Here is a 21017-nt window from a genome sequence, read left to right as displayed (position 1 = left end):
AATGTCTAACAGTAGTAGTATTAATAGGTAATCATAATCGCATTCAATAACTATCTATTATTTTATTTTTTATTTCATTTTTTGATGTCTATGCTTAAAGTCATATCGATTTGCATAATATTCATATATAATAATAATAATATCTGTAAGTTGTAATCAAGTAATAAAATGCCAACAATATGTTTATATCATTTTAAATAGTAATACTATATATATATATATATATATATATACTGTATAAGTATGTCTGACAACAACAACAACAACAGCACAGTTCATCATTTGGCATCCCTGTGCTCACCTCTGAAAAAAAATTATATATCTAAATACATATATTTAAATAATAGAGAGTCGCACATACATACACACGATATTATTATGAAATATCATATTATAATTTACAACAAATTTTATTTTTGTTTTTTAGATTTTCATTTCTACTATTCATTATTCAAATCACAGCAAAAAAAATTTTTAGTTTGTATATAAATATTACTACATAGTCCTCAAAACTAAATTAATGCCTAATTTTAGTTTTTTGACTGTTGTTTCTAACAATAATGATTAGTATATTATATAGTTGAATTGAATTAGAGAGAGAAAGAGAGAGAGAGAGAGAGAGAGAGAGAGAGAGAAAATGTAAATATAATTTATTGTAATATTTTATTTTTATTTTCCAAAAGGTCTTATTATTTTATTATATATTAAATATATAATAAGTAATCATTTATTTAAATTTTATCATCCGGTGCTCTCTCTCTCTCTTAACTATGGGTGCAATTGGCACTGTTAGCTCATTAAAAGCACACCAATAAGCCGAGTAACAAATATGTAGAAAAAACACATTTAACTAATAAGGAAATTATATATATATGCAACATTTTTTCATACATATATATATTTAGATATATTTTTTCTATACAATTAAATAATAGGAGATAATATAGAGGTAACAATTAAATTTAATAAGATATCATATGTAAGATATGTTAGAGTATAATAAAGTAATAATTATTTATTATTAATATAAAACAAAATATAATGTTTATAGTGAATAATATGCATGAAATTTAAGGTATTTAACATTTTTTTTGTTGCGCTTAAATTTGAAATTAAAATTTTATCATATATTGAATTAAAATATAATTTAGTTATACCTTTTAAAATTATTTATTATTGTAAACACTTTTTTATTTTTTTTTATTTTTTTTTATTTTTATAAATATATATTATACAAACATACTAAATGAATTAAAGCAAACTAATAATAATAATAAAACAACACAAAAAATATATAAAATAGAAATTTAGTCGACAAAATTTATGTATACTTATATACAATATATTGCTAGTGTGCACCACATAAACTAATTTTGGTTAATTTTAGTTTTTTTTGTCTATACATCCAGAGAACCCACATTCCACACAGTTTGGGAAAGGGAACCACAAACTCCCGGTGCACACATACACACACACACACATTATACACACTATCAGATTTACGAGCACTTGACACGTAATAGTGGCCACCCTGTGGTCTATGCTTGATAGCCACAACTTTATACTACCCGGGTAACTAGCTATGTAAGATAAAAAAAAAGAGAGAAAGGTTAGGTTAGGATGCTATTTGTCCACAACACACACACACGTAAACTATATTTTTTGTTTTAACTTAAAAAAAATATTTTATATAATGATCTATAATATATATATACTGTAGATATGTATAAAAATTTAGTACAAACATGTATACTGTATTATAGAGATAACCATCTACGTAGATATGTGTGTGTGTGTGTGTGTGTGTGTGTGTGAGCACAGGTATGCTTTAAAAAAATAAATCACTTTTCACCCAAAGTTGTGAGTAAGTGAAAAAAAATCACATGTCAACTACTTTAGACAACACAAAAAGCACCTGAAATATTGACCAACAAAATAAAATTCACTTAAAAAATTATTTTCTCTTATTTTTTTTATTTATTATTAATTTATATTATTTCATCTGAATTGCATTTAACGAAACAAACATTTTTTTAATAGTAATAGTAATAATAATTTATAATTATTTTTTTGTCACTTTTAAATTAAACTCTCTCTCTCTCTCTCTCTCTCTCTCTGACTAACTTACTCTCACTCTCTCTCTCTCACGCAATAAAAAAACACTGATTTTTATTAATTTTAATTTATTACTATTAGTCACAAACTATTATATTAAAAAAAGTAATTTCAGTTTTTTTTCATTTGAAATTAATAAACATTTTTTTCTTAAAAAATTATATATATTTTTTAAGTTGACACTAAGCAAAACTAAATGCCAGTAATAGTAATAGTGGTATTAAATAAAAAAAATCATATATATATATATGTATAATATATATAATATATTATTTTAAGAGTATTTAATACTACTTAAGACAACATACACACACACATTCATACATACATTAATAAATATTATATCAAATCATACATCAAATTTTTTGATACTAATATCATTGCTTGAAATGACTATAAAATCAAAAGTAATGGCACTCAGTGTGTTCAAAAAAGCACTGGTATCATCGTATGGGGGCACCGGTAGGTTTATTGCATTTTTATTTGATGGATAAGTGTCTATTCATATCAATTTCAATTGAGAGCAAACATTTTTTTGTTGTTACTTTATTTTTAAAAACATTATATACAGTATATTATTTATTTTATGGGATAACTTTATTTTGATGATTGCCACCATGATATCAGTTATAAATATATATATATATTAGAAATCAATTTAAATTTATTTAAAAATATTTTTATTATTCCACTTTTAATTCAACATTAAATTGAAATGCCACATTAAATTATATAATAAATATATATATTAATATATATACAGTATATATATATATAATATTTAATTTATACTGTACATTAATAAAAATAGCATTATAAATAATATTAATAATTTTATTATTATCATTTTAATGATAATATGAATTTAAATAGCCTGTTTTAAAATTGTCAAATTAAATATTATTATTATTATTATTAAAAATATTATTTAAGACACCAAACTGTATATACAATAATATTTATATGCTGTGAACGTCAACACAAAAAATACATTTTTAAAAAAATAAAAATATTAAATATATTGTTTATGCATAATAAAGTTTCTGATTACAAATAATTATAAAATTATTAATATAATTTATATCATAATTGGTTTTAACACAGTAATAGTAACATTAAGATAATAATTGTAATAAATATTAATTAAATAGTCCACTAATGTAACTTTTTAAATTTAAATAAATCCAAAATGATAAGCATATTATATTAAAAAATAAAATTAAACAAAATAAATAAATCTTATCTTATTTTTGTTTGTAATATAATTTTCTCATATATTATTCATCCATTAGATATATACAGTATATATATAATAAAAAATCGTTTTCGGGTTTTATGTGTAAAATAATTTATTCATAAGAAAAGTTCATATCATATCATATGTTAATTATACCATAAGTTTGTTATTTTGTTTTATTTTATATTTTATTATTATTAAACATCAAATTAAACATAGTTTGCATATCTATACGATAGAAGTTTAACTTTCACTAAATTAATATGATATGATATTGTGTTGTTCAACGCACAGGTAGTTTATAATTATAGGTTACATAAAGCACATAAAAAACTGTGTGCTCAGAGATCCATAGACTATCCACACCCTTTAGGTACACAATTATTTATGTTAATTATGTATATTGTATACAGTATACACATGTATAGTTATATAGTTATATACAGGCATATTATATAGATATTTAATATATGTATAATATATATGCGGTATTATATATATATACATATATAACATAACATTACATAACATATATAACATATATTATATATAACATACACAATGTGTTTGTATAGTAAACGTTTAAATTACCAAATTAACTAAAATGATATATATATTTATTATAAAGTTTTTTGAACTGTACAAGCACATTATTTATAATATACGCTATATATTTATATAAATTTTAAATAATATTTAATTCAGGCGTATAATTAGTAATGTTATTAAAATTATATAATGTGAGCACATAAATGATATTATTATTTTTTTATTTTTCTATTTATTTATAGCAATCAATATATATAACTAATGTCATTATTATTATTACTTTCAAAATTTTAATAAGTGATTGACTTTATATAATATTACTTTTATATAATAAGTTTCAAATAAAATAAAAAATAATTAAGAAATTATAATTAAAATTCTTGTGATTGACATTTAAATCATTATCTAATATACAGTATAAAGTAATATATATACTGTATATACTGTATATTAATAGTTAAAGTAATCTATAAATAAAAAATTATCTTTTAATGCAAAAGTTATTTAAATTATTGTATGTATCGATGATTTTGAAAAATGCAATTCAATATAAAAGAATATAATAATAATAATAATAATGGATTTGTTTGAAAAATTGATTGATTAAAATAAATGTAATTAATTTTTATCATAGAAATAAAAAACGTATTCATTTTTTAAGTTTTAATTATAATATAATAATTATACTGATTTTTTTGCTTCAAAGTGATTTTAAATATATAAATCAAAAAATTTAGAAAAATTAATATTTTATTTAAAATATAAAAAAATTTCTTTTTAGGAAAGGGATCGATGGACAGTTGGTGTTAGCAAATAAAAACAGCTACAGTTCCCCCTTATTATCACACACACACACACACACAACACACACACACACACACACACACACACACACACACACACACACACACACTACTCAGACAAACTTTTATACATTTTATAATAATGGATGTGCTGTACAAACATATAAAGCAAACAATCTGTCAAACACTACATCATTGAATTGAATTTTTTATTTTTACTGAAAATTTTTGCTTAACCGACACAAAAAATAGCAGTCAGTTTTTTGTGTTGTTGGTTATCGATGAGTTAATCAAATATATATATATACCGACACAAAAAAGTGTTATACAAAAAAAAATTTATTGCCGAAATGTTATGCAAAATAGTCGGACATTTAGCTCATTTGGTAGTTATAATCGTGGGGTTGTCGGCTCTCAATGAGAGAGAGAGAGAGAGAGAGAGAGAGAGAGAGAGAGAGAGAGACTACTCACACATTACTATTAGATTTCTTAATATAATTTATTTAAAAAGTTATATTTGATATATGACTATAATATAACACAATTTCAAGTGACGGGTGATTGTATGTATGCCCTCTTTTACCTTTCAGCTGCCGGTGCTCTCATCCAAGCATACATACAGCAGAGCAATGAATTTTTTCTTTCTTTATACTATACATATATATATATAATAAAATCTAAAGTCATGTTAGATAAATACATATCATATATGTATAACTTATTCAAGAATCTACACATCAATTCATTTACATAAATGATATGCCAGTGCTTATAGTCAATGGCCAACGCTTTTTATGCCCATTTCCTTAAAGCATTTGAATATTATTATTATTATTATTATTACTTATACTGTATATATATAAGTTATATAATATTATAACATAATATGCATATACAGTATAAACTAATGTATGTATGAAAATATCATTTTTAGCCAAATGTATAAATTAGACGCAATGTGTATATTATTATTATGATTATCATTATTATTATTATTGCGGCTATTTTGTTAGCTGACTTTTTTGTTTTGTTTTGTTTTACTATTACTATTACTATTGATGATAATAATAATACTAATAAAACTATGTGTTTGAATCTACAATTGCTTTATATTATATGATTAATTTCACGGGTTTTAGGCTGTAGTGTTAGTCAAGCATTTTAAAGCTTATATAATAATTTACAAAACTATTAGTGTATATTAATAGTATTCAAAAAATTATATACAAATATAAAAACATGTACTGTATATATATAATATTTATATTTTGAAATAATATATATTTATAATTTTTATATACAATTAAACTAATCTAATGTTATTTTGTGGTCTATTGTTAAATTTTAAAAATTATTTGTTTATTTTTTCTAGAAATTTTAGTAAATATACTAAACTTTTTATTATCTAAAAGAGTTATTATACTTTTATTACTTTATTTATATTTATATTTTAATATAAATTTTAATACATAAGTTAGGTTAAGTATACCCATGGATATTATGTTTGTATTAGTAAAGTTATATTACAATATTTTGTAAAATAGATATTATTTTTTTTGTGTTGATTTTATTGCATTACTAATGTGTTTGTTATTTACATAAATTTCAAATTTAAAAGATTGCATAAAACTATTTGCGTTGAATAGTTAGTATATATATTACATTACAGTATAATAATATCAAATAATGTGTTAAAGTTTTACTAATAATAATTTATATAAATAATATTAATAATAATATTTTTGTTGTTAATGTACAGTACATAAAAAATGGTCTAGATACTAAATTACAATGTATACACTATTTTATTAATGTATGTTAATTATTTTTTGTATGCGTAAATTTTAATAAATTTTTTTTTATAAATAACTTAATATAGAGCTTAATATAAATAAATAAATGATTAATTATTAAATGTTAAAAAATACACCACATAAAATTATCTATATATAAGTTTATGTGTTTACAATTAGTAGTTTTTAAAATTGCTTGAAGCTAGAAAAAAGTAATATAATTGTCCATGGTAAAATCTATATATATATATACAGTATATTTGGTTTTATACATATTGAAATTATTATATAATATGCAAAAAAATTGCTAATAATGCAAATATATGCTAATAATTGGTTAGCAATAAAATTGAAACAAAAAATATAAAACAAAAAAATAACTAAAATACGTTATATAAGATATATAAGTTCATTAAAAATATATATATTATGTTTTTAATATATTGTTTTAGATGTTATGTATTTTTAATAATTATTTTTGTTGTTGTTGTTGTTGAACACATGTGAACCACTTGTGTTATCATTATATAGACAAACAACAGGATATCTACAAAACACCAACAAATACACAACTAATTGTTGTTATATTAAAATTAATTTTTTTTATTGCAAAAATTAATTTCACACTTAATGCTGTAAAATATTACACATTGACTTAAAAGTTTTTATTTATCATTAATATAGAAATATTTTAAACAATATATTAATTGAAAAATTTTATTCATAATATAATCCATTAATTGAATGCAAAACATTTTTAATAAGCTATTCATTAATAAATTATTAAATGTTATTAATATTTGCAATATTTATCTGTTAATAATATTTGATTTTATAAATATATTATTTTATTTTTTGATAATAATAAACAATATCAATCATTTTAAAAATTTACTGAACTCTAAAAATTTATATTATAGTAAAGTATTATATTATATATTCATTAATCATATATCATATATTGATAATAAAGATATCAATGTATTTTACAATATATAGATAAAATATGTATCGATATTATTGGTAAAGAAAAAAAATTCAAAGTACTGTATATATCTATATACAGTATATAGATATAGATATTTGAATGGTTCAGTCACTACAAACACCAATATATCATATATCAGTGAACATTGAAAATGATTGGTATGTTTTGTTAGACAATTTGTTTTCAATGATTTCAAATGGTATGCAAAAAAAGTCTAAGTCATTGAAGAATGAGAGAGAAAGAGAGAGAGAGAGAGAGAGAGAGAGAGAGAGAGAGAGAGAGAGAGAGAGAGAGAGATGTCATAAAATATGTATTGAAAACAAATTAATGTCATATCGGGTATTATATATTAGAGATACGATACATACAGTATATCCCAGACTATCGATACAAATATATTATAAATGATATCTAACGGCGTGAAGGGCTGTCAACCCCAATGGTAAGTATACGGGAAAAGGGGCACCACTTTTCATGGTGTCTATGCTTTTCAATGTACTTAAGAGAAAGAGAGAGAAAGAGAGAGAAAGAGAGAGAGAAAGAGAGGGGAACGGTATCTACAGTATAACATGGTTTGATTATACATGTAGTGGTATACTGTTTAACAAATCGATTAATCAATGGGTTTGTTATGTCGAAAAAATCTATGGACACTGAAAATCAATGAGTTTACTATATGTTTGGCATTATTAAGGGTTAGTAATATATTAAAGACTATGGCACCGGCAGTCAGCCGGTCAGTCAATGAGCACTGGTAGTGTGTGTCAAGCAATTTGTTGCATTTGTTGACCATTAGTACTGAACATTAAGAGACCATAAAAACATTTGTTACACAAAGTTAGTAAGTAAGAGCACTGTTAGGTTATTATACTGTATTAGTTGAGCCGTAGTTACAGTGGATAACCATTGACTTAACGACAAGACGATCACTTTAATTACCAGTGACTACCGGGGGTATGGATGGCAATGTATTTTGCTTTTGTAGAGTTGTAGTTAGTATGAGTAAGTGTTAGATGTAGGGGAACGGTATGTTTTAGTGTATGTCTGTGTGTGGATAGAGGGGGAGATGATTGATGGATGAGTTAAGTAGTGCGCCCACTATTGTATGGCTTATGGTCTACTCTTTTTGTGGTACTGTCCATTGGTCTCTCATATACTAACTTTTCATGTCTTTCAGATACTACCGGTGCGTAACCAGTGGTGACTAACTTTGCTAGTAGTAGTTATTTAGAGGACTGGTATACAAGAAAACATGTATGTAATGCATGTTCAACACATGGATTATGATGTAGTCATTTATGGCATGACTTTTTATTTATACTATTTATCGGTAGGACAGTCATACTATTACGGGGACAGGCATTCAATCACTTTCAGCCTCTCTCTCTCTCTCTCTCTCTCTCTCTCTCTCTCTCTCTCTCTCTCATTCACTTTCACTCGTCAAATGCATATTCAAAATACATTAGGTTTGACACCAAAAATTTAGTTGTTATGTCAAATCCATTGATATTAATGTCGCTACTAATGTATTACATGTATTTTCAAGAGGACAGTAAGGCTTTTAAAAATCTAGTCACACACATAATTCACATTTAATATATATATATCATTATAGCCCGGCACCGGTATTGTACTTTTACTGTACGCCTAATTGTGTGACCATCGGTTCACAGAGAAAGAGAGAGAGAGAATAATGTGACCATTGATTTAGGTCATTCCCCATAAGCTACATAAGCTGTATTATATATATACCAGTAAATAATGTTTTTTTTGCTTTCTATCTTAAAATTTATAGCTATAATTATTATTAATATAATAATACTAATCATATTATTATTATTATTTATTATAATTATTAATAAATTAATTTATACAGTAATGCTTTTTATATTCATAAATTTATACAGTTCATTTATTAATTAATTTATTGTTATTATTTATAAATATAATTTCCATGTATTCATATATACCGTATATATATGAATATTATTATACCGTATATATATATATGTTCAGTGACATCTAAATATTTGATGATGAATGATCCTGGATACATGGGAATACCATGGTCAATAGATGAACAGTTAGCCCAATATATATATATGTAGTATAAAGGACATACACATGTGAAACAAAGCGTAACCAATTAGCAAAAATATAAGGGATGTGTAACCAATTTATTGATAACCCAATCCATTATCAGCTAACCTATCAAAAGCACAGGCCATTTGGTCCCACTCTAAAACTTTCGCCCCGATATCCATACGAACCGTTAGTTTTTTTTGTGTAGAGTATAATATGATATATTGTTTGCCACTACCGGTCCCTATATCGAGTGGTCTGTCTATTGTGTCGTCAACCATCCGATCCCATACTTATAGAATATTTATTTATTACACACACACACACACACACACACACACACACACACACACACACACACACACACACAAACAAACACACACTAATAGGCATTTTTGGGTAAAAAAAATTAATTTATATATTACTGTATGTATTACTATCAGTGATTATTTGGAAAGACAGAAAAATATTTATATTTTATTTTTTTTTTGGACAGAAAAAATACATTAAATAATATATCATTTTTATTATTTCCCTGATTGTTATCATTTCAATAGTATGCACACATATATACAGAATAATGTGATTGCATTAAGTCATCTACTGATGGATTGGCTGACTGTCTGACTGACTGTCCCTTCAGAAAATAACTCATACCTATGCGTGTGTCGGGCGCTCAGGTATGTAAAGATGATATATATATAAATATATACAGGTATATACAGTCTATGAGGAAACCATATACCGTTAGTTATTTAGTTAGGTTAATCTGAAATAAAATTGATGTTATTTTATCGTCAAATTAAACTAAAATAAATATATTTAAAATAAAATTTTATGAACTCATATAAATTTGTTTGTTAATTTTAGTTTTATTTTTTGGTTTACAATTTTGTTTTGTTGGTCGCAATTAGTCAGTAATCCCGGAGCCACTGAGCCAGCCTAGGGATGGGCTGACAAATCACAAAATAATTTGTTTTTTTTCTCGCGATATTCAATATTATATATATTTTTTTTGAAAATAAAATTTTAAAAATTAACCGGTTATTTATTTATTTATACTTTATTATGGTTTACCTGTATATATGTAAATAATTTGTTAGTTAATAATTTACAAACAACTTAGATAATGATAAATTACAGTTAAAACTAGCTATAATTTAATGGCATAAATCAATTAAAGTACATACTGTGTATGTGTGTGTACTGTATTATACATGTATAGTGTTTTATTACATATTAATACTAATATACATATTGTGAGACTAATTGTGACAAATTTTTTATTTCAGTATTAATATATTTTTTTGTTACTTTGGTTTAGTAAATAATATCAGATAATATTTAATTTAATCTTTATCTCATGTAATTTGTTTGTAATATATTAATAGTCAAAAAGAAAAAAGATTTGTAGTTTTAGTGAGAGAGAGAGAGAGAGAGAGAGAGAGAGAGAGAGAGAGAGAGAAAAAAAAATTACATTTTGATATTTATAGTTATAATTATAATTATTATTATTTTAACGATTGTCGACGACATCAATATATCACTGGTATTTAACGAGTAAGCCATTTATCTATCAAAATAAACCTTAAATAAGTAATATTATATAACTCCTTAAATTACTTTTATACTGTCTATACATACAGTATATATATATATATATATAGACTATCTCTCTCTGTGTGTTTATAATGTTAACTATAAATATACTGTACTGTATGTTAGAGTAAAACAATTTATGACTGACTATAAAAATTAAAGTTAAGTAAAATATATAGACATCTCTCATCTCTTTTAAACTGATTATATAGTGATTGTGAAACACCACACAAACAACCTAACCATATACTGACGATATATATAGTATATATATATATATATATATATAGGTTTGAGGACCTGTAAGTTAAAATAGAGACAACCGGGACATACAGTATGGCTGTATGGAGACGACACCACACACACACACACACTATAATTTAAAGTGGTTGTAGTGGTAAATGGATAATAATGATTTTTATTTAGCTAAATATATGATAAAAACTCTATACTAACAATATAATAAATGTATATTCAGTATAATATCATATAATATTATAGTTGTTTGAATTTTTGTCATCTCTCTCTCTCTCTCTTTCTCTCTCTCATATAAATTAAGCAATTTGTGGTCCGACACACGTTTACCACATTTTTTGGTGACGGTATCCTAAAATTTTGTTTTCTAATGTATAAAATTATTATACTAAATATATAAAGCATATATAGATATAAAACATTGTACTAATCAATGATTGCTTAGTTTGCTAGTTTTTTTTGTTTTGTTTTTTTTGTTGGTTATTATGTATATCATGATTGTCATTAACCAATTGGATGGACGGTTAGTAGTAGTAGTACTATCTATGCATGCAAATTACCTGTTCAATTGAATTTCTATATATATATATATATATATATGTATATAATTAAGCTCCAGGGTGATTTTAGCAGCCATAGCTTACGTATAGAGTACTGGTAGTAAACTAATCAGTGAATTATAACTTATACACAATTTGTGTTGTTTTTTTTGTTATGCAATAATAATAATCACTGATTTTTTTTGTTGCTCTCAATAAATGCTATAAATATACAGTAAATTTATATATATATACATGTAATATATATGGCAATAATTTTGTTAACATCGAGAGAGAGAGAGAGAGAGAGAGAGAGAGAGAGAGAGTCATAAACTAAATTATCCAGATAATATACCAGGCAATTTGATTTTTTGAAAAGTACCATAAAATAAAATTGATTTACTTTTATTAAAAAAAAATTTAACATTTTTAGTACTTTCTATTTCATTATAAATATAAATACTGTATAATTTTTTTTCTCAATAAATTTACAAAATTAGTGATATATTTTATAGATGGCTATCGTTTTTCCAAAATAAAACATTACTTATTTTTGTTGTTGTTTAATTAATTTTAAATTTATATATACAACATATAGTATAACTATTTTTTTTACAAGTCTAATTATTTTTATTATTTTTTAATTATATACCAAATTTAATCCTAAAGTTATGCATTGAATAAATATATAAAATATATTGCTTATCATTTTTTTAATATTAGCTTTTTTTGAGTTATATTTTAGCTGTGATAATTTGTGCAATAAAAATAACTGAAATTTTATTAATTTAATCTAATCAAATTTTTAATTAGTTATTTGAATATATTTAATATTTATAATTTTATTATCGGTTAAAATAGTTTCAAATACAGCATAATAATATATTAAATAATTAAATATATTTAGTTATGGGTTTTATATATATATATAGATAAAGTATATATTTTGATAATATACTATTGAATTTATTATTGTGGCATTAATACATAAATTATCAATATATTTATTATTATTAATATATTATATTAGATTTTATAGATAATAACAAAAACACAAAAAAATGTTATCCTTGCCATAAAATGTGACAAAAAAAAGTTTTAGTACAACTAATTGATGGCTAAACGCTAACCACAGCTATAAATAGTGAGATTAAACGCTTATATTATGTGATTTTAAGTGCCTTTTTTAAGTATTATACATATTATATCATATAATACTTTATGTACAGTATATGTCTATATAGTAGATATATTTAATATATATACAGAATATTTATATCTATATAAGTTATGGGTTTCTCGTCAAGTATTTGTATGGACTAAACATTTACAACATAAGTATACTTTATATGAATTTATATTTATTTTTTTTGCAGACATTGACAGCACCGGGATTTCGGATGGAAAGACATAAGAGTAGTTAGAATAGAGAGAGAGAGAGCGAGAGAGAGAGAGAGAGTATGTGTCACTCACATGACTTATAAGCCATATTTAATATGATATATGTTTTTAACACAACATTCACAAACATATATATATACTGTACAATAGTAGTAGTAGTAGTGGTAGTAGTAGTGATTGAATTGAAAATTACAAATAATAAAAAACTTAACCAAAAAAATAAAACCAAAAGAGACAAAACCACATGACATATGACACGAGCGCGCGGGTCGTGTCGTCGTGTCATACAAAATGGGTGCCTATGAATGACACTCTATAGGAGTGGTGGGGGAAATGGGAGGTCAGGGTATAGACACACAACACACACATACACATATGTAACTGACTTTTTAGTTGTTGTTGAATGTCTTGAATATACTGTATATACAGACAACTAAAATATATATATATATAATCAAACAACAAATGAAACAAAATTTTAGTATCAATGGTCTCTCTCTCTCTCTCTCTCTCTCTCTCTCTCTCTCTCTCTCTCTCTCTCTCTCTCTCTCTCTCTCTCTCTCTCTCTCTCTCTCTYTCTCTCTCTCTCTCTCTYTCTCTCTCTCTCTTTGATTATTTCAATTGACAATACATGTCTATTGGGCTATTATGAAATACAACTAATAGATACATACATGTATGGTTTGCTATATTTGGCACTGGTATGTATGGTTCACTGATTCACTGATGTGATAGCAGCTATTGTATTAATTGATTTGTAATGTTAAAGTAGTTTTTTGATACATATATATATAAGTTATATTGAAGGGGTAGTCAAACTTTTTTTAGTTGGTTTCAATAATATAATAATAATACTGAAATAATAGCTATTGATTTCATAAATCTAGGCTTTATTTTGCTGTATTTTTAACATTAAACTGTCTATCATATAATTTTTTTTTATTGAATTGTTGATTAAAATTTATTAATGCTAGTTTTATAAAATTTATCAAATAARCTTATATATATATAAATTTTATATATATATATATATATATATATATATATATGTTATTAAATGTTATCAATTTAATAAATAATATGAGTTTGAAAATTAATATTTATAGATAAATTAACTATAATTTAAATTTTTCTAATAAAAATAAGTGCATAAATAAAATTACAAAATTCACGTTTATTTAAAAAAAATTTTTTTAGAAAAATATTTTTAATTCAATAAAATATAAAAATATACAGTTTAAGGGAAAATGTTATATTTTATATAATTTTTATTTTTTAATTTGAATACAGCATTTCGCACATTAAAATGTAATTAATTTCAAATTAATAAAACTAATATAAATGTAGTTTTTATGTTTATTTGTGAAACTTTATAGTGTATAAATATTTAATTTTTTGTTTTTTTCAAATAAAAATGAAATCTTTTAAATTTTATCAATACATAAATATACATTAAATTAAATAGTTTATAATATATTTTTCTTTTTTTATGTTACAATTTATATATATTTTTATTAAACATTTTATTTTATAAATTAATTTACTTTAGCGAAAACAATTTTTACTTAAATAAAACAAAAACAAAATAACTAATAAATTTATATACAATAAAAAATAAGTAAATTTTATTTCATTTAAATTATATTTATTGCTGTCATTATTATTATTTTTTATATWTATTCATTAAATATATAGTTTAAATGTAAATTTATATGATATAATTAAAACAAAAATGCTTTTATAATGATATTATTATAAATGCATAGAATTTTATGCATATTTTTCGTAATAAATAARTATTTTAAACCAAAAAAAAATTAGTTATAAGTTATAACAAATAATTTATAAACAAATAAACAAACAAAAAATAAATAATTTAAATTTTTCACACAATTTTTTTTTGTTTAAATAATTAATGTCACAAACAGTCATCAAAAAAATAGTTTGCATACCAGTGCTCATAGAATATCTAAAAATATAAAAAATAAATAAAAAACAATTTTTATTATATTATTAATAAAAATGATAATATTAATAATTAATTTTTTTCTTATTTATCAATATATAATGTGTGAGCACTGGGAGGTTTTTTGGTGGTGAGTGTGGGCTACATCTGCCCATAACCTAACAGCCCACTAATGATTCAGAGTCGGCAAATATTTTAAGTGGTTAAGCAAAATATAAAAAGATATAACAATAATAATAAATACTGTAATAATCTAAATAATATAAACTATAAATATAACTATTTTAAATAAAAACACACAATTATTTTCTCATTTATTTACTGTATATAATGTAATAGATATTTTCAAATATAACAATAAAATAATAGGTGTTTTCCAACTGAAAGTATAGAAAATAAAAAAAAATTAAAAGTGAAAGTAATAACTGAAAAAATAGATATTTATATATATATTTTATAAACAATTTAAATGTTTGTTTAGGTTTTTCAATGTAATGTATAGTATATGAATAGAAACCTTAGTTTTTATTTTTTTTGGGTCTACTATTGACTGTATCCCTGAGCTGAGCTGAGTCGGACCCTCTGGTCATTAGTAGGTAAACCCTCAAAAAATATATATATCATATTATATAATATATATACAGATGTATATATATATATAAATAGTATAAACACAAAGAGCTATAATAATATAAAAAAAAGTTTCAAATATTCACTAATAGTTATTATATACATCATATATATAGTTGAAGTTTTCTATAACTTTAATATCATTAATATATATAATATTTTTTATTTAATTATATATTGCATATTATATGATAAATATGCTTATAATAAATACATACAGTACTTATTTAATATATATATATATTGGCTAAGAAAAGAGACACTGACTCAAATCTGGGCACAGGTAGTCCGGTAATCACAATATAAAAATGAATAGTGAAAGTGCTATGAAAGGGCAGTTCCTAAGTAGAGGAAAGGGAGAGAGAAAGAAAGAGAGATATCTTAAACAAAAATATAAATAATATATAGAAAAAAATAGTTTGATATTATTATTCAACCGAAAAAAACCTATTATGCATTCATACCGGTCCTCTCAATAATAATAACCCAAACAACAACAACAACACCAAACACACAACGATTTTCTTTCAAATCTTTATCTCCAAGTGTTTTAAAAAAGTTACTTATTTTTTGTAATATATTTGTGCCACACCTTTAGGGTCCTCTCTCTCTCTCTCTCTCTCTCTCTCTCCACACACACACACACACACACAAACATTCATATAAATCTAGACATATATTACTCTCACCTAAAAGTTAATGTTATTTTTTCAAAGCCAATACCAAACATATATATATATATATATATATATATATATATATATATATATAACTTATAGTATTTTATAAATGTTATATTAACACATACATAGATTTGAAATACATATACTGTACAGTATATTTTTAAACACTAGAAATATGTTATCTTAARTTACWTAAATAAAATAATAATTACTGATTATTTTGCCTAACACTGTATATATATTTATATCATTAATATAATATATCTAAAATTGAAATATTTTTCAAACCACAATATACACACACAGTATTTTAAGTGTAAAGTGGACCACAAAAATTCATTGACTATTATATAAATGTGTGCTAAATGTAAAAAAACAATTTATCTTTTTTTTTATTTTAGTAAAAGTAAAAGTGAAACAATTTATATTTGAAACAAAAATCAAAATTTCTCGCTAAATGTTTAAACAAATTGAGTTTCTGTCATATGTTATATAATTATATAATATTTTATTATATTTGCCAACCATTTAGTTCATTTGGAGACCAGATTTGTTGGTTTCATTTAGTCTCTCTCTCTCTCTCTCTCTCTCTCTCTCTCTCTCTCTCTCTCTCTCTCTCTCTCTCTCTCTCTCTATTATTAAGAGTTACATAACATATAACTAATATAAATAGTCCGATAGACTCTCCTTTAAGTTATTTTTTTTAAATAATAAATTATTATAAATTCCAACGAATAGTTATGTAAAACAAAATGTGTTTAACACTTATAAACATTTGTATCCAACAAAAAATAACAGTCAGTTTTGTTTCAAATATAATATAAACTCTCATTTCCGATAGCTATTAATAATAATAAAAATGCAATTTTAAAAAAAGTTTTATTTTGTTGTTGTARTCATTCAATAATTAAAAAAAATAAAAACAAACGTTTCTTTTATTTCAAGCAAAATTAAAACTAACAAAAAAATAATAATTACTGCAAAAAACACTTTGCCTTTCAAATCACACCTGAAATTGAAAATTTCAATGTCTAAGAAAAAACTGAGATTTATTTTTTTTATTATATAAAAAAAACCTTTTTTTCATAAGAAAATTGTAATACAAAATAACAACAAAAATAACAGCAAAACAATTAATTAAACCAAAAAATTCATTTGAATTCAAATGAATGAATGTATGAATGAAACAAACAAATAAAAACAAAAAAAATACTTTAAATTAAGTTTTCATTTACATTATACTAATTAAATATTTTTCTAATTATTTGTATAATTCATGTGAAATACTTAATATACTTTAAATTAACTAATAAAATACATTACAGTATTTATTAACCCATTATATTACATACAATATTATCAACAACAACCAAATATAAATAAATTAAATCGTGTATTAAATAATTAAATTAAATTATTTTATTAAAAATTATATTTGTATACATATTAAAAAATTTTGATTTCATATACACAGCAAAATAAAAAGACTAATAACTTTAAAACTATTTTCAATTATAACCATCAATATAATACTTGTAATAATAATTATAAATTGTATAACACATTCACTAATTTTAAAAAAAAAATTGCACATACACTTTACTAACATACAAAACCAAATATTATACATAAACTTTATTTAATATATATATAATATATTATATATATAAACATAGATAGACGCCGGTGCTTTCTAGCTAACCTAACACACATACATACATACATAGACATTAGATACATGTATTCACGCATTAGACAACTATACATATAATAGTCTATCCCCGTAATTAATTAGGCTTTTAAAAAATCAATTGTGGCCATCAATCAGCCATATTTGACATCTAATAATAAAAGGCATACAAAAAAGGCATAGACAAAAAAATAACACATTCACATACATTGCAAATATTTTATTAGCAATATATGTTTTGTGCCAAAAATTATATAAGTTAAATATATTTATATACAATATCTATACGCTATTAATATCATAGGCTATATTACTTGTATAATACATTATATTATTATTAGTTAATAACTATGTAGTCATGAATTATAAAACTAATCAATTAATATTTATATTAAATATATAGATTTATAAAAACTAAATTATAAAATCTTTAAGATATCTAAAATTAGCTAACAATAACCAAATCATTTGGTTTTTTTTATCTAAATGTCTATCTGTATGTATTTGTTGCTAATAATATTTAAATTATTATATAATTGTAAAATTTGCAATAACAACAACAACAAAAATAAATTGAAAATTTAATTAGAAGTATTCAATACTAATAGATTTTTTTTTTTTTGAAAACGATAGTGTATTGAATTTTTTTTATTACAATCATAGATAAGATCTCTGACTTAACTTTTTTGTTTTGTTTGAGGGAAACACCAAAATAACGATAAGTACTGTATTTACTGTATATTTTTGTTGCTATACTTTACACACATGATCTCAATCGGATAGAGATAGACATCATCACAGACATACCAGTGCCGAAAAGCAACACACACACACACACACACACACACATAGTCTAACTGATAATAGACGTTGACTTTATTTATCTATTTTTTAAAATAATAATAACTAAAATATAACATCAAAAAACACAGTCAGTCTACTAAATGATGTATTGATATCACGATTTGTTGAATACTGATATTTTTGTTGTTGTTGGTATACATACAGTATATTACGATTTGAAATTTGTGGTCAAAAAAAATCTATAGATTTTTATTAAATCTGCTTTTTTATTCATTATATGTTATGTTTTTATTTGACACCTTTTTTTAAAAATAAAAATCTTTACCCAATAAAGTAATAAAATAAAATTACATTTCCTGAAAAAAATAAAATCTAATACAATATACAGTTAATGAATTTTATGCTAAACAATAATAATAATAATAATAATGAAAAGCATTTTTTACCCATTGATAAAAAGCGCATTTGAATAATAAGTTTTATACATATATATACAGTATATATATATATATAGAAATTATTTTATCATTATCATCAAAATACTATACTGTTGTATTTTTTAATAGTATTGAGCAATCAAAAAAATGGCATTAAGTATTATTTTTTTTAAAATATGAAATAAAGTTTTTAAAATGCATAATAAAAATTGTTTGCAATTTTTTTTCATTAATTTTTCACTCACTTTATATTAAGTATTATATATAGTATAAAGAATATATATATATATATATATAGTTTATAGTACTGTCTATGAACAGGAATGCCATTAAAAAATAAAAATAATTTTTTTGAGTAATTTTTGTTTTGGCTTTTTTTTCTCTAAAGCTCATACATAACGATTGATGAGTTGACTTGAGTTCAAGGCACCGGTACCTTAAGCTATACATATATACACACACACACACACCACACACACACACCACACATACATTTGCAATACAATAAAGTACTTTATATTTTATTATACAACTGGTATTTATGTATACCTTTTTTTTAAAAAATGAAATATATGATTAGCTAATGGACAGGGAGAGAAATCTAGTGGTGGACACCGGTATGTTAGTCACACATACAAAAATGCACTGTTGGTTGGGGTTGATTGTTAAGCACAGATGTAGCGTAAAATCAATTTTTATTTATTTATTATTTTTAAAAAATTTTTATTTTTAAATATTTGAAAATCACTTTTATTTTGTGTGTGAATATATAAATATAAATATAGATTTCAAACAAGTTTTAATACACAATAATATATAAATTCATATATACTATACTTATATTATTTAATCGTACTTAACGAGCACCGGGAGTGTTAGCACCCGGAGTTTCTCATTGATTATTGAGTGCTCTGGCCTAACCTCTTATAAAAAATTTACACTAGTAGTAGTAGTATTAGTAGTTTTTTATTATTATTATATCAAAAATCAATTCAATAGATGTGATTCATAAAGGATTATAAAATATAATTTTTTTTTCATATATTGTATATTATATAACAAATGCCATTTGTATGACTATGTATTGAAGTTTTATATACAGATTTATAGTAGATATATGTTATATATAAAGTGTATCCCAAATAAAACTCGTCAATCAATGGCAATATGACTGATCTCTTCAAAATGTTCAGTCAATTCAATGGTACTGTTATATTGACGAGAGAGTGACATATAAATCCATTTGACATTCACTACTAGATATACAGTACAATATATATATAGTATATACCGTATATATATATAAATAAATAAATTTATGTATGTATTATATATATATAAGTTATAAATACATATAAGACATCCTGTCATCAGTGAGTCGTGATGTCGAGGAAAGACAGTCAGAGAGAGAGAGAGAGAGAGAGAGAGAGAGAGAGAGAGAGAGAG

Source organism: Oppia nitens, unplaced genomic scaffold (genome assembly GCF_028296485.1).
Source record: "Oppia nitens isolate AA-2021 unplaced genomic scaffold, nextdenovo-longstitch-racon4-pilon3 scaffold10_pilon_pilon_pilon, whole genome shotgun sequence".
In the NCBI taxonomy this organism is placed as follows: Eukaryota; Metazoa; Arthropoda; class Arachnida; order Sarcoptiformes; family Oppiidae; genus Oppia; species Oppia nitens.
This window is presented reverse-complemented; position numbering follows the sequence as displayed.